This window comes from Etheostoma spectabile, chromosome 22 (genome assembly GCF_008692095.1).
Source record: "Etheostoma spectabile isolate EspeVRDwgs_2016 chromosome 22, UIUC_Espe_1.0, whole genome shotgun sequence".
Classification (NCBI taxonomy): domain Eukaryota; kingdom Metazoa; phylum Chordata; class Actinopteri; order Perciformes; family Percidae; genus Etheostoma; species Etheostoma spectabile.
Window position 1 is genome coordinate 18,907,823 of NC_045754.1, and position 26,100 is coordinate 18,933,922.

At 39.1% G+C, this 26,100-nt stretch overlaps 1 protein-coding gene across 1 annotated transcript in view; it reads right to left on the bottom strand.

The window, feature by feature from the left end:
* ntng1a (netrin g1a) overlaps positions 1–26,100 on the bottom strand; it is a 271,523-nt gene that overhangs the window by 194,874 nt on the left and 50,549 nt on the right. Inside the window, exon 2 of the mRNA XM_032503682.1 lies at positions 22,039–22,163. The gene's annotated coding sequence lies outside the window, so the exon portion shown is untranslated. The remainder of the gene's footprint in view (positions 1–22,038; positions 22,164–26,100) is intronic.

Here is a 26,100-nt window from a genome sequence, read left to right on the forward strand (position 1 = left end):
TAAACAAATGTTGGTGTCGGTACTGAGGGATGATGGGAGGGGATAAGAAAATGAGTTGAGAAAGGGGTGAGACACAGAAAGGAGAATAGAGACCTCTTCTGTTTTTGTTTACTTTTATAATGGAATGAATATACTTCATATCAATTTAAATTCAGGGTTTGTTCTGTCTTTTGTCCACAGTTTAAAAATGTAGATGTTACAATGATTCATGGTGTATTTTTGTAAATTTGGGTCCCGGGGAGACACCAAATTTCTCTTTTGGGTCTTGAGCTGAAAAAGTTTGGGAACCACTGAGATAGATAGATAGATAGATAGATAGATAGATAGATAGATAGATAGATAGATAGATAGATAGATAGATAGATAGATAGATAGATAGATAGATAGATAGATATTAATTGATCCCAAAAAAATGGGAAATTATGGCGTTACAGCAGCAAACATACATCAGTCGCACAGCAGAGAACATAAATATAAATGAAATACTAGAATACAATATACATACATACAATATACATGAAATAATAATAATAATAATAATAATAATAACAGGAATAAAAATATAAGAACAAGTATTTGAATATATACAGGATGGAAAAACTAAATGTGCAACTGCTTAAATAGTATGCTAACATGTAAATAACGGAATAAGGGATCTTTACATCTAATATTTTTATTTGGTCAGTGTTCTGTCTGTGGACCGCTACAATGGGGAAGGGGGGGCCTGAGTTGCATTAGGGCTGAAAGTTATATTTACAACCATGTACAGCATGCAGACTAACTAAGTGACGCGTCTGTCTGTCTTTCAATCTCCTCCACTCAGAGTGCCACACACACACACACACACACACAGCTGTCCGTTCTCAAACAGCTAAGCAATGGTCATATCAAGTACCGTGGCCAATAGGCTAACGTAGTTGTTTTAGCTCTTTTGTCTGTGTTAAAAAAAGCTAGCCAATGTCGCAAAGCAGAAAAGCAAAAAAACAAAACAAAACACGATTCAACAATCAGTTGACGGTAGGAAAGACTGGACCAATCAGATTCAACTATGTATATTTTTAGTCGGGGACATCCCTACTGGATAGATATTTAAGATATATAATATTTGCTTATTTTTCTTTTCCAAATTGACACAATACTTTCAGTATGAATCTAAATAAAATACAGATATTATTGCCAAAAATAGTTACCAATAGCAGCATTGCATCACACACCTAATGCCTATTTATAGTAAAATGCATAGGTTTATTTATAGTCTAAAAATAGAATCAACAATCCACTATTCTAAAGTAAAGACTAAATCAATGAGCCAAGAGATTTATGTACAGTCATTATAACGCAATGCAGCCTATAACGTCACCTGAATGTCGTCCATACCTCATGCTGATGACCGGACATTCAGCAGTACAGGAACTTGCAGGAATCATCTTCCCGCTGGTTTTATTACAGTGATAAATGACTGCTCATTAGTGTCAGCCACCCTCGGAAAGGATGGACTTATGAGCCTTTTTTTCTTTCCAATAAAAAGGCTTATGACAGGCTGATGAACGTTGCGTTTGAGGCTTTTACTTGATGCTCTTATGTACAGCAGTGACAAACTAGTAAAACGTGTCTCTACGTCGAACGTAATATAGGTGGATACTGTGTGTCTTACATTCTCTTTCATATTTCATGGTTTATATTAGCAGGCTGGTACAGTGCTTTAGCAACGCTTTCAGACTAACAAGTGTGGAAGTGTACCGTGCATGCATGTCGATGAGGTTGTGCTTTGTACATAGTATGTCTCAGACTGCAGTCATTTTTATGTTTAGTGATCTCTGATATTGGGGATTCTGAGGTCATTAAAGCTTGTGGGTTGATTTTCCTCTCCCGGTGGTGTTTTTATCCCTGCACTATAAGATCATTCAGGATTGATGGTATTCATGTCCTAATGCATTGAAGCTTCTGTGGACAATATATTGAGGGAGCTGATTGTTTCACAATCTGTACTGTCAGTATGAAATGCTATACCTACTATGTTTAAAAGCTCCCATTTTTCCAGTTATTTATGCTTCTTTGCGGTTTCTCCTGTAGATTTTCACTTTTAAACGATTTTCTCTTGGGCATGACATGAAAGAACTTTATCACAGTTTTATGTGACAGCATTTGCAAAAGCCGCTCAGCTGAAGACAAACCAGTCTCCACTGTGGTCTGAATGGATCATAACCCCAGATCGTGTCTACTGGTGCAGGTTTGATATATTGCCAGAGGTGCTAAGTCCTTTTTATATCTCATCTCTACTAGTATTGGTGCGATGCATCACTATCACAGACTCCAGTTCCTCTGGCAAGTGCCTACGGGTGAGTCGTTGCCCAAACATGACAACGGGATGATCACTCGGTTTTCTACCATGGCCATATCATGCAAACACTTCAACATACAGTATATGTCATCTCTCACCTTTGAAAGTCACAAATAAGACCCAAAAAAAGGATTCAAGACAATATTTAGCAACAGCAAAAAATAAATATGCAAAAGAGCCATCAAATTCAAACTTGTTCTCGGGAGGATTTCTGAAATATGTTGTCCTCGTTGCGGTTAATGATGGATAATGATCTTCACCTGTAGCTTCATTCCCCAGGCTGGGAGGAAGCTCAACACCTTTCCCCCCCCCATCAGGATCTGCACCGGCCAATATATATAAAAGTAGACCCTTAGGAACTCTTCCTTTATATTGCACATTTCAATATCTTCATCTTTAGTTTTCTGTACTTTAATGTATTACTGTACTGTATATATTACTTAGCTCTCTTTTCTGCTTCTCTTCATAGTCGTCAGATTCATCTACCAACCCTTATAGAGCTGGCTCAGGTTTGCTTTGCTCCAGCTCTTAATTATGCTGGTATAGTTTTAGACTGCCAGGGGACTTCTTTTGACACACTGAGCTCCTCTCTCCTCTCTCTTTCCCTCTGTGTGCATTGATGTCCCAGAATTGCTTGTTACTAACTTAGCTCTGGGGAGGTTATTCCCCAGAGTCCTTATGTTTGTTTTTTTTCGCAGAGAACTTTTCCTTGGATTAAGGTGGCACCTAAATCATGGTTTCAGCTGTTGCCATGGCCCTGGTCCGCACCCTGCTCCGCCCTGCTACATCCTGCTATGCCCTACAACACACTGTAACGCTGTGCAGTGCCCTGCTACGCCATGAACTACTACAACTATTTCTAGTCATAGTTCCATTATCTTTATTTGTGACTATAAATACCCCAACTGGCAGTGGAGTGTGGTCTAGACCTACTCTATCTTTGTAAAGTGTCTCTTGTTATGAATTGATAACATAAATAAAATTGAATTGAATTTCTTTATCGTATTTGTACATATTACTTATGATTTTTTTTAATCTTTATTTGTCTATATTACTTATCTTTTATGTTATACTTTTTGTACGTCTCCTTATTGCATCGTGGGTCAGGGAGAAACTTATTTTGCTCTGTATGTCTGGCACACAGTGGAGAATTGACAAATAAACTTGGCTTGACTTGACCTGCATTGACTAAAATATCTAATCCTTATGTGCTGTCCCTAGTTGCTGTTGAACAGTATGTTCAATTTTACAAAGTGGTTAAGGTGCAGATAACATAGTACTGTATGTAACTAAAGAAGACACTTGAAACATTACTAGTTTTCAAATGCTCTCCTTTCCAACATTTATGAATAAATATTGAATCCACCGTCTAGCCTGGTATATTACATGCATGTCACAGGGAGACTATTTCGGTCCTCCTCCCCATTTGACACTGATCTGGGGCATTTTGTCGAGGACAAGGGAGAGAATGGAGACATTAATGGGTGCTGTAATTGCATGGCAAGGCTAAAATAGAAAGATGAGTGAAAAAAGATAAAATCAGGAAAAAATGCTAAAGTGCAGCTGTAAAAGATACCCGAGAAGAATCTGAGTACATCTCAGCACAAATGTTTGACAAATTGTAGCCAAGCCAACCTTTTTGGAATAATAAAAAATGGGTTGTTCCCAGACGGTTGTATCCACTTCTTTGATGGAAAGTATTGTGTAGGTCAAAATATGTAACATGCTGTACATTATTTAACAGATGTGTCTAAATGAATATGAATTTTAATTTGTTGGTGTAAGAGTCTAGTGGCTTCAGACATGCATGTTTGTTAACAATAAGGAAAAAGACAAGGTAATGGTGGGGAAGGACACAATTAAAAATGTCTACATTTAATGTGCCTTCAGAAACTCAGAATTTAGATGAATCCATGTGTCAGGACCTGCACTTAGCTACACAAATAATATTGTCAGTTGATGGGGGGTGGGTCCACCGCTTTGCTCCAGACTGCAATATCTCAACCACTATTGGATAGATAGACATGTCATTTGGTACAGACATTCAGTTTTACAAAGGGATGAATCCTATTGACTTTGGTAACCACTTAATTTCTCATCTAGGGCCATCATCAGGTCAGTTTTGTTATTGTCCAGTACTTCCGATTTATGACTAAATACCTGGAAACCAAAAGACTTTCCATCTACATTTCTGCTTAACACGCTAAACATTAACGTGTTAGCATTAAACATTAGCATTTAATTCAAGTACAGTGTCACAGAGCTGCCAGAATGGCTGTTGACTGTTGTCATGTAGACAGTTACCCCCTCTCTGCAGTGACTCCTGCTGTGTGGATGCCAACGCCTACAATTAGTTTACATGTAAAGCAAGCTTCTTAGCCATAATTAAAGTGCATATCATACAAATGTAGCTCTCAAAACTATGAGCAATTTGTAAACTACAAAGACTTTAGTGGATTGTTCTAATGTTCTAGTTAATTTAAAGTATCTTCATCCCGCCTTCTCTTTTTATTACAGCTAATTTTACAGTACATCAAAAGCCATTTAAAGGCATGATAAACTATTTGAAATTTTGACTACTTGATAACATTTTCTTCAAGGTCACAAAAAAATGGGGCCGTCGATGTACGGACGGTTGGGCAGACAGCACAAAAAATGTATGCTACCAGCCACAGATGTCGGCAGAGCAAAGGCATAAAAAAACGTTTTCACCTTAATATATGTCAATAAAATGTTGTAAATTCCCTGCTCCCTCGGGTAAACAGAGGTGTCTTTTATGACACCTCTGTTTTGTGATTTTACTTGAAAGGAAGTTTAACGTAAGGTTGTAGCACTCCTCGTTCTTATTGTGGGTGTAGTAAACAGTACTCTAGAAGGATTTTTGATTGCGTCTTACTGACATTCACCGATGTAATTTCTTGTGTTGGTTATGGTGCTTCACTGTGATTGAATATTCTGTTTGGTTCAGTGCCACAGGTGGAGGCTGCTGAAAAGAAGCCTGATGGATGTTTTCCTGATGTGAGCGCCTCAGATATTTGGGACACGACAACAACTGGCAGGAAGTACTGTGTTCTCTGCCTTGCCTTGAAGAACAAAAACGGAACAATCTTTAAGTGCGGGTCTTATGTGTCGCTCACGTAATAAATAATGTACAACTGTGCATAATCCCAGATCGTCTCTGCTCGGGAGAGTGGCATGATCTGCAGAGGGCCAGAGGACTGCAGAACTCCATTTCAGCTATGCTAGACAGATGTAAATCGTTGTAAATTCACCCAAATGACATATGCTACAGATGGTAGGAAAGAGAGATTTATATACATTTCGATAAGTTGTTGGACATATGCATGTCCACCCCTCATTTTCTATACAAAATTGAACTTCACCAATTTTAGTGATTAACCCTTGGAGTGGTTTTGAATAGGATTGGCACACAAAGACACCTAGGTAAACATACTAATTGCCCTATAAAACCTTAGTACATTAATACATATTGTCAGTCATCATACACAACGCAATATGTTATTGGGGAGCAAACATTTGGATCCTGGGATGCTATTGGGACACTTAATTCAACCTAATAATAAATATCAAAAATAACAAAAGCAGCCATTCTAAAACAATGTCAAAACATGTATGGGAGCGGTAATGTTTCATGTGATCTGTCAAAAACTACATCAATGCAGCCAAATTAAGGCTATGTGCTCTTTATTAACCTAATTAAACAACAATACTTTTGACCTTTTTTGTATTTTGTTCACATCAAAGAGGTACAGCTTCAAAGTAGTGATGGCAGTCTGACAGTGAAGCTTCGATACGTGCTTCAAACCATTAACTACGATCCCATTTGAACCACTGCTAAAAAAATTTGCTTTGGTACGGGAAAATCATGTGACACATGACGTCCGAAGCAGCAACTTCTTCATTCTCTGAATAATTCAGCTGAGTAGTTTGCAGCGCCACCTAATATTATTAAATATTAGGCTAAAAGTAAAGTTAAAGAACTGTAAATATCAGTAGCCTATAGTATTAGCTGTTCCAAGTCAGTATAAAAACATAAAAAAACTACTTTATATAGGCCTATGTGATTAGTGTAGCCATTAGGCTCGTTGAATAAATGCTTTTTTATTTGTAAATAATAATGAAAAATATCTCTATAGGTAAGGTGCTTGGTGTGTTCTGCTGAACTGAAGCACCATGGACATACTTCATCCATGAATAGACACTTCACGGCAAAGCATAGTGCTGCTGTAAATCAGGGGAACACGTCATGGTAAGGTATATGTTTTATTATTAGACACACTACTGAATACTCTCTTAATATGTTATTCCATGACTGCTAGGCCTGTAATGTTACATAAATCATATTTTATATAATAATACATATATTTTGTTAATTTTATTTATTTGTTTGTTTTAGTGGACCGAAAGCAAGAGCTGGATGAGGCTCTTGTGAGTATGACTGTGAAAGACCTGCAGCCTTTATCCATCGTGGACGACAGTGGTTTCAAGGACTTTGTGGCTCTGCTGGATCCCACATACTAGGGTGACCAGACGTCCCCGGTTTCCGGGGACAGTCCCCGATTTTGGCTACCTGTCCCCGGCTGGATCTGTCCCCGGTTTTCACTGTGACTGACGGACCCGAAATTGGAATGAAAGAAAGAAAAAACTGACAAAACGTAGCCGATAATCGCACACCCAACACACGCAGACTCCAGGCAGCCAGAGCCAGCGGTGCTCAGAGAGGTTTTAGAAGCCGTGTGTTACGATGCTAAAATCACTGATTATTTACATGGAGTCTGGTGCGTTTAGCGAAAGGAATTCCACGGACTTTTATGTTTTAAAAAGGATCTTAATCTTTAACAGAAAGGTCGAACTCCTTAGAAATCTTTTCCATAATGTTGTCAGACACTTAGAATATTAATCTGAGTCTGTTAGCAGCTAAACAAGCACTTTTATGAACGTAAATACAAGCTGGACAATTATCCTATTAACTTAGGCTACATTGCAGCGATCTCGTTTAATATGCATCACTGTCAAAGGAAAATATGTCCTCAGTAGTTTTTATTGTATCTGATTCTCAGTGAGCTGTTGCAGAAACAAGCCTTGAGCAGTAAAGCAAAAGCTGTCAGTAGTTCAGTAAACATTACAACATTATGAAATATTGAGACTTTCTATCTTGAAATATTAAGACTTTCTATCTTGAAATATTAGGACTTTTTATCTTGAAGTATAAGGATGGATTTTTTATCTTGAAATATTAGGACTTTCTATAGGTGTAGTGGAGTGGAGTAGGAAGTAGCAGCAGGGGTGGGTTTAGGATCATACCTGGGGGGGGGGGGGCTCAGCCCCTAATAAGAACAGCTCTAGGTCTAGTGTCCCCGTTTTAAGTTTTACAAAAATAAAAACATTACTTGTTTTGGAGGTAAATACACTTCTGAGCTGAAAATGTCCCCGGATTTTGTCTGAGAAATCTGGTCACCTTACCACATACACTCTACCATCTAGACGGTCTCTGAAGAACATGGTGGTCCAGAAGCATGCGGAGGAGAAGATGAAGGCCAGGGTTGTCATGCATAAGGTAGAAGCTTTGAGCCTGACTGCTGATGTGTGGACCTCCATTAATATGTATATTAATAATATTAATATGTATGTCTAGCAGTCACCTGCCATTATGTGGATGACTCTTTAAAGCTGGTCACAGTTCTTTTGGGAGTGCTGCCTCTCCCTTAGGCTCATATAGCAGAAATGGAACATCTCAGCTGCACAGTGGTCACTCATGGAGGAATGGGGCATTGAAACCAAAGTCCCCTCCATTGTGAATGAGGCTGGAGCCAATATGGTTGCCTCTGTGAGAAATTTAAATCTTCGCCATGTGGTTTGCTTTGCACATGCTCTTAACTTAGTGGTTAAAAACAGCCTGGATTCAACTCCTGGCGTAGCAGACATACCACCTTCCTTGCCCATCAACATATTTTAAGACCAGCACCACAGCCAAGAAGAAGCTAAGAGAAGTGTGAGAGCAAATGCAGCGTCCAGTCATGACGCTTATTCAGGAGGTGGACACACATTGGAATAGCACTTTTCAAATGCTTCAGCGCCTTTTTGAGGAGAGACAATCAGTGGGGGCAGCTCTTGCAACACTCAGGATTGATGTGTGGTCTCTGTCCTCAGAGGACCATGACACCGTCTCTGCATGCCTGAAATTGCTTGCCCCTTTCTACCAGGCCACAGTAGAACTATCTGAGGAAAAGAGAGTCTCTGGGTCAAAGATCATCTCAATGATCAAAATGCTTATGCTATACTTGTTTGATTCAATGGGGAAAACAAGTCAAACCACAGCCAAACAACTGGAAGAGAACATGTTCATAATGATGCAAAACAAACTTGGCAATGTAGAAAAGAACCAAACAGCATTAACCCATTCCACTCTGCTGGATCCTAGATTCAAATCAATTGGTTACAATCAATCAAATGCACAAGCAGCTGTAAAATGACTCACTTTACAATGTTCAGAATTATTAAGAAACACACCACCTGCTAAAGAACAACCTTCCACATCATCTTAAACAGGTCCAGCTAATTTTGAAATTCCAGTATCTACAAGCAATGTCAAAAGTAAAAACGGATAAAAATAAAAATAAAAATTGAAACCTTCCAGTTCTGATTCCCGTCATGTTTGTTTTTCAGATATTAACCTTTGTGAATCTCTGGACAGAGATGCTCCTGAAGCAAGAATATCCAGAAATGCCACGGTGGATGCTACAGTGGAGGTACAGCGGTACATGACGGATCCACATCTGGAAAAATCTGACAACCCACTGGTGTAAATCACAAAAATGTGTACCCATACCTTTTTATACTGGCTAAACTGTTTTTAGCACACTCAACTAGTGCCATATTTTCCCAGCACATCCTCTTTATCCCCAAGCACTCTTTCCCTAATTCCCAATAATACAATACACAAATTCATCAATCTTTATTTTAAAAAGAATGACATCCCATTGTTAGTATACCCTACATGTGTATCACTAGCCTAAAAGCCTCCTGTCCGCTATCTTGTGGGGATAATTTAGATGCAGCCTTAGCACTACACCAGGCAAGGTCGCTGTTACTGAATCTTCTAGTAATGAACCCATTTTCAAAAAAATTCCTCTAAACAGTTCAGTGCTTAACCAAAGCTTCATTTGCCCATCACTACTTCAAAGATGCCGCCCAACTAGGGATGAGCGAGTACAGCATTATCTGTATCTGTATCTGTTTACCACATGAATTATCTGTATCCGGATCCGTACTCGGACTGGGCGGGGCCTAAACCGGAAGTGGTCAGATTTAACCCGGAAGTGGGTCGGGTTGTCTTGAAATGTGCGGGGCTTTAACCGGTATGTTATTTAAGCATGCAATTGATATGAGTTGATCAAAAAATTTTATATTTATTGCTGATTAGAAAACTATTTACATGACAGCATCGAGCTTCAGATCAATGGTGTTGTCATGGTAACAAACAAACTATATACAGAACGTTTTGCAACAATGAATACAACACATGCGGTTACAATTATGAAGTAAAATGTAATGAACAAGAGTTTTCATACTCAATATAACTTTCTTTTTTTAACTTTTTATTTTTTTATGATCAGTGTGATTTTTTTGGGGGGTTCTTTTTATTTTTTTATTTTTTTTATTTCCACACAAGGTGTGTGTGTGTGTGTGTGTGTGTGTGTGTGTGTGTGTGTGAGTAAGAGAGAGACACAGAGAGAGAGGGGGCGGGGGGCAGCTGACAGTAAAAAAAAAAAAATCTCCAATGGCAGAGATTTAAACCAAGCAGCATGTCTGAAACCCACGTTCACCAGAAATCTACTGGTTACTATGTAAGGACTACAAACCCCACGTTCACCAGAAATGTACTGGTTACTATGTAAGGACTACAAACCCCACGTTCACCAGAAATCTGGGCGCTGTGATTATCACAGAACGCTGCGCGGCCAGTTGAGGAGTTGTATTCAATCCGAGCACGGATATTGACTCATATTACTCGTATAATACTTGTACTCGGCAAAAGTGCTTTATCCGTACCGGATACTCGTTTCAGCCGGATACTCGGATCACCCCTACGCCCAACCAATTCTCACCAATTCATGCAAATTCAACCAATCACCGTGACTTTGATGTGACTTGCAATTTTGACAATTTGCCGCAACTTTTTCCCAAATTTGACCAATAACTGGAGTTTCCAGCGATTTCAACCAATCCCAGCAGTCCCACATGCCAGACTTTGTATCAGAATGTGACTCTGAGAGACAATGACCAAGCGGGAGTGAGAATGGGTTGACGTAACACACGTACTATTCATTTCCTTGTTTACCGAGAAGTGTGTGACTCGAACATCTCACATTTACCAACAAAACGTACAGCGAAAGACCGTGCAAAACATGTCCGACTGTCCTGCCAACCTGTAAACATTTTAACATCTATGTACGCTGTAATGATTTTTCACTTTGATGTCGCTGCAGCGGGCGGGGCTGCTAAGTATCCCCTACAACTGACGCACGCACACACACACACACACACACACACACACACACACACACACACAGAAACATGCGCACACACACAAACACACTGAACAAAAACTGGAGATGAGACGTCCAGGATGACTTAAATTGAGAACAACTACGCTTGATATTATAAGTGCAATGATAAGTTAAAGTCCAATAAGCCCTTTATCAAACCGTATGAATGTGTCCCAGGTCAGGATAGTAAATTAACTAACAATGTAAAGATCAACAAGCCACTGACAGACATGTTGAAACTGATTCATTCAATAAATTAAATTCCCTCAGGAATTAATTACAAATGATAACAATAATACAGTACCAACACAATAATGAACGGAAAGAAACTTCTGCTCATTTTCAGCCCAAAAGTGAATCAGCTGCCGGGTGTCCTCCTGGAGGACCATGGAGTCCATTCAAGGCAGAAAAATGCGGGACTGTTGTGCAAATCAGCAATGTAATGTTAATGTTAGCGGTTAGCAATTAGCATAGCAAGCTAGCGATTTTAAGTATCAACTAAAAACACGGTTGCAAGTATATATGTACAGGACTGTGTAGAGCACAAAACAAGACTGTCATAATTTCTAAATCAGTTATTTAAGCCGAAAATACTTACATTTATGGGTCTTTCTACTCAATGCGGCAGCCCTTGTTGCTAGTTGCGCAATGTATGTGGCTACCCCTTGTTTACAAGTCAGCTCCCTAGATTATAAGGGCCATACACCACTTCATCTCGGCCCTAACCCTCAATCAAAATGAGTATTGGGGCAGCCCTTAGTCTCACGTGAACGCGCAAAACTAAGTGAAGGGGTAAGGGGTAGGGGTAAGATGAAAGATGAAAATGAGATTCAGCCTTATTATCTTTCAGATGCTTTTACTACTGCAACCAGGCGATTGTTGTAACACAAACAACTACCTACATTTGTTTGTTCTTACATGAATTGGAAAACTGACACCTTTTACGATTTAAAACAGACTAAAGAAGTCAATTGAGTCTATAAAACAAATCACTAAGGTGAGTGCATTGTGGTTAAGTGGGTTTACTCCCCTCTACTACCCTGGCGATGGCCTGTGTTTATCTATGGCATTAAAAGAGGATAATACATTTGTGGAACAACAAACCACCAATACAGATCAACAGTTAATCTATACCAGGGCATTTAAACCAATGTCTCCAGTGCAATGGTTGGTCTATAGAAACATTCACGTTGCAATCAAACTACTGTGTGAAAAGGCATTGCAGTACAACATTAGGGTGGTATTGTACAGGAACATGGTTGGCAATTCAAAGCCTGTTAATACTTTGTGAGGAGTGGATCAGAGAAAGCAAAGCCCAGTCCTTGGATCGAAGCCTCACTAATCCCACCTGCTGATTGGCCCTGTAATGATAATGTTTTGATTGGTCCTAAGAGAGCCATGGTCGGCCATTGTTGGAAGGGCTCCAAGGACAACTTCCTATATTACAACTTTAAAAAGCTTAACGTCGTTGATGCAGAGTCATTTTTACATTGCTGCAAATTATAGTAACTTTAATTTGAATTTTGTCAAACTTTTACAATTAGTTTTCTTTTAAATTGTATTCTTTAGGACAGAGAAGCATTTGGTGTTGACGGTGCACTGTTACATTGTTACGTTACACTGAAAACAAATCAAATTGATTTTGTTGTATTTGGTGAGTGGGTTCATTGAGAAAACATCAGCTTCTAACAGAGCTTACAAATGCATCACACTCACACAGATCTAGTCAGGTGTAGAGCACGACTTGGAGCCCCCGCTTTTAACAATTCCCCTTGAATTAGATTTCACTCTTGACTTAATCTCTTTATTCGTGTGGAGAGGCTTTTTTTTGTCAAGGAGGTTGTGCATGATGTGGCTTAATCCTTCCGCCTGCATGGGCACAGGCAGGCCTTTGATCAGCTCCTGTTTGATGAGAGATATCGACAGACCTCATCTGAAACAGCGGACAGCCCGCCGCCAAGCACCGCCGCCCACTACCGAAGTTGTTGAGGTTGATGAGATTAAAAGAGCACAAGATGGAAGCGTCAAATGTCGGGAAACACGGAGGAGAAAAAAATTGCAGCAGCGGGGGCAACTGGCTGGACCTTGACTTGATTTATGAGTACACTCCATTTCTTTTTACTCCCCCCCCTCTTTCCCTTTCTCTCTTTCTGTCTCTCTCTCTCTCATTGTGCATACATATGAGCAACACACAAACAGAAGCATGAGCACACCCGAGCACGCAGAAACACGTGGACTCCACTTCCTGCAGAAGGTTAATAACGATCTCTGGTGTGACTTTCAGAGCGGTCAAGGCGGACTGACACAAAATAAGAGCCTGTGGCTTGTGCATGGAGGCTGTTTCCTAATAGTTCAGAGTCCTATTTGGCATTTAGACACACCAATAATGTGCTAATGATGCAGTATTTTCATAGAGCTGCCCCATGCCACCAATGGCAGGTACTGCAGTTCCCTCTTGTTTGCCCTCTATAAAGAGTCAAACACGTAATTAACCCAAGATCAAAAGGTGGCAGAGGATGTGCTCACATGATTTGACATACAGCCTGTTTCTTTGTCACTAAGGTGCCAACGGGCTGTCTACAGTAAAAAGCCACTGGTGTGACATCCATTTCTTTTAAGATCCAGGTTCAGTTCCATTGAAAGCTAAATGGTTTGAAGTCTTGTGTGCTTGAGTTGTCAAGTAACAATAGAGCAAAAATGTTATTCTAACAAACAGTATTAGTCATAGCTGGAGGGTCTAGAAATCAGAAATCCAATGGAAAAACACACACGCCAAGAGCTATTGTCGAGCTTACACTGAATCCTTTATCTAAAAAATTTAGATTTGAATATGTTTACTGGCATAATTATTCAGCTAATTATTCCTAACATCCCCATGTGGCAGCAGACATGTATTGGCATTGGTAAAAATGGCATTGCACAAAACTAAAAAAAACTTTAAAAAACTAACTGACTGCTATGTACTGTGGTCACAGTAGCATTAGCAGCACAAGCAATGGCATTGTGACAGAAAAGACAAAGATCATCACTTTTACAAAGTCTAAGTTCATCAGCAGAACACTCGTAGTGAAAGATGCAGGATACATGCAGGATAATTGACAAATGTGTATAAAATAAATATGCTGTGTATGTGTGACAAAAAAAGCAAGGCAAAAGTTGACATTAAATATTTGAAATGTCTACATGAACTTGCAATGACTAGTTAACACACACACACACACCACACACACACACACACACACACACACACACACACACACACACACACACACACACACACACACACACACAGTGGCTAGAGTAAGAGAGGCTGACGTCTTTTCAGAGCCAAAATGCCCTCTGCTGAGAAAATAACCCTGTCTAAACCTCTCCCACACACACAGGAATGAAAGTGCATTTGAAAGCAATTTTTTCCCAATTTGCTTCAGTTTAAGCAGAATGTGAACTACTGAATACCAAAGCCTGGCTGCCCCCTGACATTATTCAAGGCGCAGTGGACTAGGCTCATAGAGTGGAGGAATTAGAAATTACTGAAAGAAAATCAAAACAAAGAGCACTTGAGCCACGATCTGCAAGCGCTGAAGGCATGGACTGTGTTTTTTTATGTCCTCTTTTTCTCTTTAAGCCAGGAGTTATATTATGGGTGCAATTTAATATCTGAGAGGAGGGAGGGATCTGGATTTTCATAATCTTATGATAAGGAAAGGGATTAAGAATAAAGAAGGGATTAATTTGCTTGATCTGCCAATATGGTGGACCAACAATTCCCCCCCCGGAAGTGAAACATTCTCCTCCTTGTACAAACCTAAGTATAACCCAATTACTATTTTCTGAAGAAACTTAATTTGGCCACATCATGTTCTGATGACTGGCCCTGACCTGGTAATATTCCACTCCGCCCTCCTGTCACCTGTTGAAATGCCCTGGTCACACACTATGTAACAGTTTACAAAGCATATGTAGATGATAGTGTATGAACAGTACAGGAAGTCAAGATCAGTTATTGTCTGGATGAAGTAAATGACACATATCTAGGTAATTACTGAATTACTTATGTAATTATGTAAAGTGAGGTCACAGTAATTGAGCATGAAAGTGAGGCAGTGCAAGTACAACCGAGTGGTCCATCAGAGCAGACAGTGGCTGGTATTCATTCATTGCTGTAAGGCAGATAGAAATGACAGAATGATGGCCCGAGACCAGCGATGAATGACTCATACCACAAATGGAAATGAAGGCCTGAATGCAAAGGCTTTAAAATGGGGGAAAGTGTGTGTGTGGAAGGTAGGGAATCAAAGATGATAATTTAACAAAGTAGTTCCAAAACTCAAAAATGGACTACTAGCTAAATTCTACTTCGCAAGCCACTATGGCGTTATTGCCAGCAAATCTTTATGACATCAGCTCTGAAAGATGCGTGTCGTTACTGCATAACACAAGTCATGTAATCGGCATATGGCAAGACACCGTGTAACACTGGTAACACTGACTACAGCGACAAGCCTAGTGGAAAAGTTATTATCAATGGTTTCCATGGTTGGAAAAACAAGCCAATCAGAGCCTCACCCTGTGTCAGAAAAATCCTGAGATTGACACAGCTATACAGGTTGTTGTAAAATGACTAAAATATATATTTTTTAAACATGACAAACATTAGGTTAACTGCAACCTGCAACAGCTACCACAACTCAAATATCAACTGAATAAGACGTTGGAGGGATGGATACATCACTTGCCATTGATTGCAAATATAACATACATTTTACCAACATGACCACAATGTCATACAGAAGAAGTGAAGTGAAGTGAATATGCAAATCAGGCTTATTACTACATCTCAGCATGTTCTCTGACAACAAAATCATCATTTCTAACTCTGGCTCAAACCCAGTGGTAGTAGCCAAGATGTTTATACACCTTTCCAACCGTTTCAACAGTGGTACTCTACACAACAGGAAGGGGCTGATGTTATTCAAGGGGAAATAAGTAAATTTAACTTTTGAAAGAAATGAAATAAACAATTTTTTAGTAAATAACTGAAAATAAAGCAACTTTCAGAGTCCCTCAACATGAAGCAGCAATATCGTTTTCCACAACACAGAGAGGCATTTTATAACATGTTTTTATTTGCTTAGTAAAATGTATTATATTTAAATTGAGCATGATGGTTTTTAAATGCTACATCTAGCAACATGTGAAAGTACTTTTTTTCAACATCATTATCATTATGTCTCTGAAAAAACAAATGGTGTGAAAAAACATTAATCAGACACACCAAGCTACAAAGCAGTGTTTCCTATGGTTTGTATGAGTCATTCAGTACAGAGAGAGAGAGAGAGAGGGAGGGATTCATCTTAACGCCTGGTGCTTTATGAGGTTTATAATAGGCGCTGATCTCTATCTGCAGTAGGGAGGGAAGATGGAGGTGATAAGAAGTTTATGCTTCCCCAGGCTTGGGATTATGGTAAATATATTGGTTAGTCCCTGGGGATCATTAAAAACAGCTTCCTCATCCCCTCCAAGTGACTGCTTATGTTACTGGACCCTTGAAGGCAAAGCAAAACCAGCCGCCACTGCTTTGGGTTTTAGGGATACAGAGTGGATGGTATGGGACAGATTTGCAAGTGGTGTTTTAAAGAATCCATTCTATGTTTTTTTTTACATATGCTGTTTTAGAGCTAAGTCCAATGTTCAATGAAAAGGACACGAGAGAAGGTTGATGAAAATGTAACTGTTTAGAAGCATTATTGCAAATTTTACTTTGCAGAAAATATACAGAATTCTGACATATTTCATTATAAAACAGAGCCGTGTATTTTTGTAGTTCCGTTTTCCTCAGTACCCACACGAAATTAAACAAACTAGATAAATTGTAAATCCCTTAAACAAGGGATGCACCGAACGTAGATTCCTGGGGTTTTACCGAATAAAGAACCCACTGGTTAAGATTCTGCCAAATCCCAAACCAAACCCTACTCCCATCCTCAGTCCATTAACACAGTAAACACATTAATGAAGTAAACAATGTCCACAGCAGTGCATTTTTCATTTTTATTTTAACTGTAACAAAAAGAATAGGCAACATTATGCCAGGCAACAAACTATTTTTGACAAAGCCATTGTTTATCCTATCTCAAGATCCAGAATATTAGCTTTTTAGATTTGTGATTTTATGGCCTGTAATCAACAGTGGCATCCTTACGTCGACCAGCGTAGCGCTCAAAGAGCAGAACCAGAAGCTAAACTCAATGGAGCGTTGAGTTGCGTTTGGTCCAAGATGGTGGAGCTGCAGTTCAGTCATGGGTGCGTTTGTTGCAATGGAGCTTTGGCTCTTGTTACTTACATACTCTTTGACAAGAGCAGAAACTCAACACCATGTTAGCCTCTTTTTCTCGAGTTTTGCCTCTTGTTACTTCCCCTTGATAGCGTTCAGTTAAGTGGAAAAAAATTCTAAAGTTCGGAAGTACACAAACTCCGTCAAAAAGCCCAAAGTTCGGCCCAACCCGAACCCAAACTCTGGGTTTGGTGCATCTCTAACATAAACTGATCCTACCAGTCCATCTACAGCTTAATATGGCTCTTTAACAATTGATCCATTAGAAACCATTCCCTTAGGGAAATGAACAAGCTTTGTGGTTACTCAGCCAAGTCTGCAGGCAGCCAAAACTTTAAACCACACCATTCAAAACCAACATGTTAAAGCCCACTAAGATATACAGGGTCAATAAGCAGAGTCCCAAACTGGCTGTGATGGCAGTGAAGCCACGTCACCTGTCACAGGGGTTGGCCCTCTGGGAGGTCCAGACTGAGGCTGTGACAGCCTTCAAGCTTTCACACACTTCTCACCTTCAACAGAGAAACTGTTGGAAAGGCAGTGAGATGAGGAAAATAAAAAGTGAGACCAGAAAACTGTTCTCAGCACTCAGAATGATGGAGGTTAACATGCAAGAGTTTAAACATCAGCCCTCTAAGGCACAATATTTTCAAAGTAAACAAAATTAAACCTGATGTTCAAATTTTGCAAACTGTTTTTACACCAACCTATAAAAATAGTACAATTTAGAATCATAAATGTTTTGTTCAAGTGAGTCCCATAAATAACATTCCTGATAGTAATATATCGTATAGAGCACACACAGGACTCCTCTGTCAAGACACAACTTTTATAGCCAGACAGAAAGTGTGATTAGTTCCACTTTCATTTCTGATATTTTACACATTTTACTGTGGGCCTACATACCTTAGTGTAGGCCCACAGTAAAGTTTCTGTATATATTGTTTTTTTCTATAAGCTATTTTATCATTATGACAATAAAGGAATGGGCACAATAGGTATTTAGGGCAGGAGGGAAATTAATTCCATTTCGGTTTTATCGTAACGTTCATTATAACGTTCAATGGGGTTGGCTATTGCGGTTCTAGTGTTAAAATAAATACAACCTCATGTTGTGTAAATCTTTACACACAGAATCAGTAACTTTGGTCCATGAACAAATAGGTTTGATTTTCTGCACTTTTTTAGAGAGTTGTCTGACCACTCAGAGCCACCATACACTCCAACTTTATCATCCAAAAAGGCATCTAATGAGCTGATTTCATAGCACAAAGCACAAAGCATTTTCATCGGATGACAATTTCATAAAAATACATGAAATAAAATTTTTACAAATACAGACTTTGTGTGCAAATGCCTTCAGGTAGAGCAGATATACATACTGTGTATTCTATTCCTTAGGGCTGCACAATTAATAAAATTGTAATCACAATCATGATTTTGGCTTTCCAAGATCAAATTTACATGATCAAGCGATATTTTAAATGCAACGTTCCGTTCATAGAACACTCCGTTTTTTTTTCTTCTTTTTTTCAAAGCCAATCTACCGCGCCATAAACCACAGTCTGATAATGTGACATGCGACAGCAAGGGGGGCCCAGCTATAAAACTTTGAGTTATGAAATGTCAGGTCTCAGACCTTGAAATTGTGGCATTATTGGTGACGTAAGGAAAAATTTGGGTGCACCTAAATAAAAAAAGTTAGGCGCACCAGGGCAACCAAGGCAAAAAGTTAGCGTGGAGACCTGGCTCAGTACGTCCCACTGTTGTACTAGTTTAGCCTTGTTAATCCAGTTACTACTGTAGCTAACGTTAACGTTACCTGCTGTGTAACGTGTTGTTAGTGTTTACTAGCGTGACTGACATGCAGCGATGTTTCTGTTGCCTCTAACAGCTGTTTTGAAGCATCAGGGAGCAACGCAAACATTTAAGTGGCACCGTAATGAGGTACCAACATCTGTGATATTTTGTCCGGTAGATAACGGGCATACAACGTATAACTTCAACATAAGAGGAATGTAGCACAACATGGATGTATTAGCCGGTGGGCCGGAATGTAACACAATATGGATGTGAGAGCAGTTATAATATGTGACAGTAAAATTAGTTTTGGTTAAAATCAACAAATAATCGTGATAATTAAGCGTGATCTCAATATTGATCAAAATAATCGCGATTATCATTTTTGGCCATAATCGTGCAGCCCTAATATTCCTTATAATTCCATTCTTCTGTTCAAAATGAGCAGAAAAAGACACCACCCTCCAAATTCCAAAATTTCATAAGACCAGGTTGGCACAATATTTTCATGTCATAGAAGAGAAGTTAACACATCCAATCACTAATATTGGACTATTGGTACATTTTTTTACTTGGTAAAGAACAAGAAAGAAAAATGGGGAACATATGGAAAGATTACGGGCAGATGTGGCTTAACAGGACAATGACAAAGCTTACATAACAGCACACACTTGTGTATGTATGCCACGCACAATATGTCCTTCTCACAAACAAGGGAGACAGAATTGAGAGAAAATGATGGGGGATCCATCTATCTTTAAACAGATGTGATGAATATCAGTGCGTGACCCACGCACTTTCTTTGATGCACCACTGCAGCGTGATTGTCATCTGTGTTTTCCACTTATTATTCTCAGAGAGAATCCACAGATTTACCTCAGGTGCATTTTTCATTCTCCGTTTTATTATTTGCTCAGATTAATACGAGCAATGGTATCAGCGGCAGCGTGGTCGGCTAAGCTGTGTCTAATAGTCTAGAGTCTAGACATACCCATACCAATTATCCACTGTAAATAGAATCCACGCTTTGGCTCAAGGCTTTGTTTATTCAATTCTATTCACTTCATATCCGCGTGATTATAATTAAAGAAAATAAACACCTGCTGAGAAGGTGAAGGCTCAGGAATGTTGCATCAACACATCTCATTCCTACAACACGGAGGTGTGCCCTAGTATGTCAACAGTGGTGAATATAATGCTACATTTATGGAAAAGCAATGGCTTAACTACTAAAGAGTGTATATTCATGTCTCATTGCATCCTCTGAAGTGCTCTAATTTGCAAGTACATCACTCAAGATAGAAAATACAGCTTATACTCGATAATGGATTTCTCTTCATGAACGCAGCCATTCTTTCAGTAGGCGCCACATTTAGCAGATGGCAGATATCTTCTTTTATTATCGAGCTTTCAACATAATTGAATGTAGACAATGTAGCAGTAAATTTTCAGTGGCCTTTATACTGATAATGGTAATGCCCCGATAAACAATTAGAGCTGGGTTTTTTATTATCCCCTAATCATGATTTGTGATATGTAGTAGTAAGCAGGTTGCTTCTCAGCAGGTATTTAACATGAACAAAGACTAACATATGGTCAACCGCTACTATGGGAAACGCCCATCTAGACGTTAGAAGCTTGGATGCTGTTTCTACAGATAGGTCCAAAAATGATTTTATCCTCTATTGAGAAATATTATACTTATTTGTTTACTATTGAAGTACATATGGGGGCTAGCGGGTCCTCCATTGCTCGTCTTCAGCTTGTACAAAATGCTGCTGCACGTCTTTTAACAGGCGCTAGCAAGTATGAGCACATTTCACCTATTTTAGCTTCACTCCACTGGCTGCCCGTCAATTTTAGGATTCATTTTAAAATTCTTTTTATTGCTTTTAAAGCCTTGAATGGCCTTGCCCCCCCTTACCTCTCTGAGCTGCTGCACCCCTACAACCCTAGCCGATCTCTCAGGTCAGCTGACCAGCTGCTCCTGACGGTGCCTAAAGCTAGGCTTAAGCTCAGGGGGGACCGTGCGTTTGCCGTTGCAGCTCCAAAACTTTGGAATGGGCTGCCTCTGCACATCAGACAGGCCTCCTCTCTGTCTCATTTTAAAACTCTTCTTAAAACCCACCTCTTTTCTTTGGCTTTCAACACCAGGTAGAGTGATGATTTTATGTGTATACCTTTACCACATGCCGGCAGTGCATTTTATTGTTTTTATTTTATTATACCTTATTATATTTGTGCTTTTATTGTGTTATCTATTTATTCTGTATTATCATTTTGTGCAGCACTTTGGAAACCTTGTGTTTGTTAAAATCGTGCTATATAAATAAAGTGGATTGGATTGGATTGGATATGTCTTTACACAAAAAGTGAAGAGAATTGCAATTTTGGTTTGACTTTATGTACAACTCTTTCTCTATCCTTGACAACAAATGTTTTCTAAAAGGAACTACAACCATGGATATTTCAATCTTTACCACGTAGCTTTAGTTTCCAAATCCTAATCTATGGAACAGTTCCAGAAATGACTCGTGGGTTTTTATGTCCAATGGCCGTTACAGAAGGCAATACTATCGTGTCATTTAGGTATTCAGACTTGTTTTAAGTTTCACTCGTAATTTCACTAGTAACCAAAGGTTCAACTGACTACAAAAATGGATGACATTTAATATTTTTCCATAAATACAACTAATCTTTTGAAGAGCAGTACAAACTTACCTTGACTTGATTTGTCCTGCTTATAACTGGGAACACTTCAATCCCAGTCACTTCTTTTTTACTAAACCCCTGGCAACTCACGGTTTGATCCGAGGACTGTTTTTTTTTGTCCAGCAGACTGATGTCAGTGCTAAATAATTCTTTTTACAATTGAATTCACAAAAATGTCAAATATGAGACAGTACACTGGAAATCATGATGAGCCATTGACTTTCTGAGAGGGCTTACTTCCAATGTGGGTGACAGTGCAGCTATATGAGTCAGAGACTTACCTTCACCTTGTCAGCTTGTCTTGCTTGCCCACTGACGTACCACGACATTTGCTTACGGCGCAAAAAGAGAAACGTCTCAGCTGCCCAGCCACCAAACCTGAAGTCATCACTAAGGCCACGGTACACTGCAAGTGACACAAAGTCAGAACCTAAAATCTCAGTACAGACAAAGCTAAATCTTTCATGAATTTATCATTTCTTATTCATAACAACTCTGTATCCACAATTTCTTTTCTTTTTTTTCCAACAGATCTGTGACTGACAAGAGAGGTCCTCGGTGTGACCTTACGGCTGTAGTTAAAGTTAGAAAGTGCAGAGCTTATTTAAAACATCTCTAGAGGAAACTGTTGTGACTGGGCTGTCCTGCAGGAAGCCATGCTCTTTTAATAGCAGTTAGTCATGCATGGGAAATATAGAATACAGATTAGATAACTGACTATCACTTAAATGATTTGCCTGTGGGGTCCAGCATAGGGGGATTGGTTGGGCATATTACCTTTTCCTAATACCAATTCCATCATATCATGGCCTTACCATCTGCCAGTGATTGTATAACCTTTCAGATTCCTTTATTTCCAGCTGGTTCAGAACGCTTTTCAAGGGACACTAATTTTACCAGTTTTTATCATTTTACTGACAATTCTTTGCAAGTCTAGGTCCCTTCAATCATTCTGTTGTCCTTTATATTAAGTTCCCGCTCTCTGCTTTTTATTTATCTCTTTCTACCTACTCAGTGTCTGTTGAATGATTCAGTCTCTGTTTAGGATGCCTCCAAGTTAAGCTTGTAGCAAAATAACATAGGGCGAAAGATCTCCACCATGACCACACATATGTGTCTGTGCCCTTTCCCTACAGAATGACTGCACACACTAAATCTTAGTTTAAAAAGCTTTTTTATGATGCAAAGAAATTCTATAAATTGCTGCTTTACCAATATTTGAATGAAGCACTGCTGCATTCGCTGCTGCAGTCCTCTCTCAAACTGTGTAGGCCCCTCTATCATGTTTCTTGTCTTTCACTCTCTGTCAAAATTCTAAAAGAAACCCTCAGCTCTGCAAGAGGACTTCATGGTGAGCAAAAGTCAGGCTCAAAATAAACATTGTGAATCATGAAACAACAGAAATCCTGCTCAACACTGTATCCGGCAAGGTGCATTGTAGTCTCGCATTGTTTGCATTTCTTTTAACCAATCACAATCGTCTTGGGTGGCACTAAGCTCCAAATGCAGCGATGGTGGCTCTGAAAATAGACTCGGGGTGGAACTTGTTTTGGTGGAACATTTGCACCCCACTAAAGAAAACACCACATACAATATAAACTGAAGTTTATTCACACAATACAGTAACGTGAACTATTTAAATTAGCTGGATACACGGTTAAACCTAATTTGCTCTTACCAGTGTATCGCCGTGTGTACTTTGCCAATATCAATATCACTCGGTCTCAAAACGTCCCAGTAAGATAGTAAATGCTATGAACATATTCATTGTAAATCTTTACAAATCATTCCCGAAAGAACCAAGCAGGCCTGCCTTGTTGCACAATCCAAATTTTCTGAGTGGAGAGCTTTATCCTGGAAATGTACATCAGTTGATCCAGAATAGGAGCACTGTGACCTCCACATTCAAAAGGGGTTTGAAAAATGAATGATATAAACAATAGTATTCTTTTGGTCTACTGTTCTGCACAGATTAGCAGTCTCCTTCAGCTTGTGGGAGTATGGTGCAAGAAGGGGTAAAGATGAGCATTGGTTCTGGATTGGAGAGAAGTTAGTTTGTGACTACAAAGGCTCCAAAAAGCACCTGATTCCCCTTAATTCCCCTAACAGAGCCTGAGAGACAGACAGAGACAAGGAAGGCTGAAAAGAGGCCGTAGCGAAGTTTTCTAAACTTTGTCTTTTAAGCACTGAAATACTGCCTTTTTTTAACGTCAGTCAATATGCCTTTACTTATCAGAGGCGCAGTGGTTAAATTGTCTCCACCATTAAAGCTCCTGAGTGCACACCTCTCAACCATTACAATTTTCCAACCCATTTTAGAGATTATTAAGAAAATGAGTAGAACACTCTTCTATCAAGGCATTTTCACACAATATATCTCCAGACTATTAAAACGTTATGGACTGTGTAAACCTCTCATAACATCTGGTGGAAAAACATCTGGTGAAAATGTGTGTTGTGAACACAGTTGTATGGTGCAAGCAGGTTCACAAGACATGTGTTGACAAATTTAAGGTGATGTGAAATTTTAATACAGAGCAACAGCCTTACAATTAATCATGCAATCTTGTTGGTGGAGCTTTGATATGGAATATTTATTTTCTTTCTAACAAAGACTGACATCAATACTTTTACCAGTGCCAGATTGACTGACTATTATTCTACCCTTTCCAATTCAGCGAAAACATTTTTTATCAAAAGGATTGAGGTGGCTAACAAGACATGTTCCACCTTAAACCCTCTCGTCCCTCTTTCCCCACACAAGGATCAGGTCACTTTGACTCTGTTGTACATTGTCAGTGAAATCGTGTGTGTCATGAGTATTGTGGAAGATTTAGAACATGGCTCAAAAGGGCTGTAATTAGTGTTTTTATTAATACACAGGTGTGTTTTGGGCATAAACATGCAATAAACCAATCAGAGTGTCATCTTCAAAAACCAGATGCGTTTGTACTTTGGCACACTGGTGTTATGATGGCAGATTTGCACTGTAATATTTTTATTTGTAATATTTTGCATGTGTGTGTGCTGCTGCGCTTCCCTGTGTGTGTGTAACAAGCATACTGTGGGCGCGCTGTGCACATTTTAATAATGTGCTGTTAAAATTCAAGGAAATGCTGCACTATTGACTTTAGAAGTGTATTTTGTATATCAATGGCGCAATCAATTTCTGCTCCCGCTAGGTAGCAATATGCTAGGAATTTACCTGAACACACCTCCCTGTAAGACCAGTACGCCCATGGGCGCAAAGATGGGGGCAGGTGCATTTGCTATTTAAACCACATGGGTGCGAGACGGGAAATTAACAACTGCGTCGGTCTTAAAATAGCAAAGACAATTGCGTCATGCTTTGTGCCACGCCAAGTCTCTAAACCTCACTGAAATATCGCCCCTAATGCTCAGCCTGGATGCCTGCTTTAAGAGAATAATAAATTGGTATATTTTCAAATCATTATCATGCTGTTCAGTTCATTGCATTTACGTCTTGTAGATAAAAGCGTTGTCATCCTGGAAGACATTGCAATTAGTGAAGAAATGTATCATGGGAAGAAAGCGATAACTCAGAAACATCATAACAATGATTACAATTTACTAGAATGCTAAAGAGGAAATGTAACTACTGCACAGTACAGTCCCATGGCACATTTGTGGCAATGACACACTGACTTCAATAATTACCATATCATTGTGGTTTTGCCATTTTTCTTTCCTTCCTTTTGGTCTTAGTTACAGTGAAAGTTTGGTTTGATTGGTCTTACATTAGGTTTCTTTTTACATTGTAGAATAACAATTAAGAAATAATAAATTTAAAAAAAAATGTAATCACAACGTTGGCGGTTTTAGTGTTAACCATCAAGTTTGTACTTCCTTTTAAAACATTAAGTTTTTATTTTCCGGTTTAAAGCCTACCATAGACTTTGTGACTTCTGGCTTCGTTGACACTGGACTTGGTCTCATAATTGAATTGCATTCGTTAAAGTGAGGTGGACAGCACTGCTCCTTTATAGTATACCTACATTGTGTTGCTGCAATGTATGTGGGTACCCTTCGGCTTCAATGGATGACATTTCATTGCATTTCGCTAGACAACACATGTATCCAGTACAGTATATATGACCTTCTGTGTTTGGCCTTTTGAATAAGTCCCCTTTGTGGATGCATATTTCCTAAGGATAATACTGTTCTCATTAAAATACACTGATTTAAGATATTGCTCAAGTTAATGTTTAGAAATGTTGAATCATTCAATGTAATAGATGATAGTATACAAAGGATATCTGATGTTACTATATTACTTTTGATACAGCATGTCAGATAAATGAGATTAGAAAAGAAGACATTAA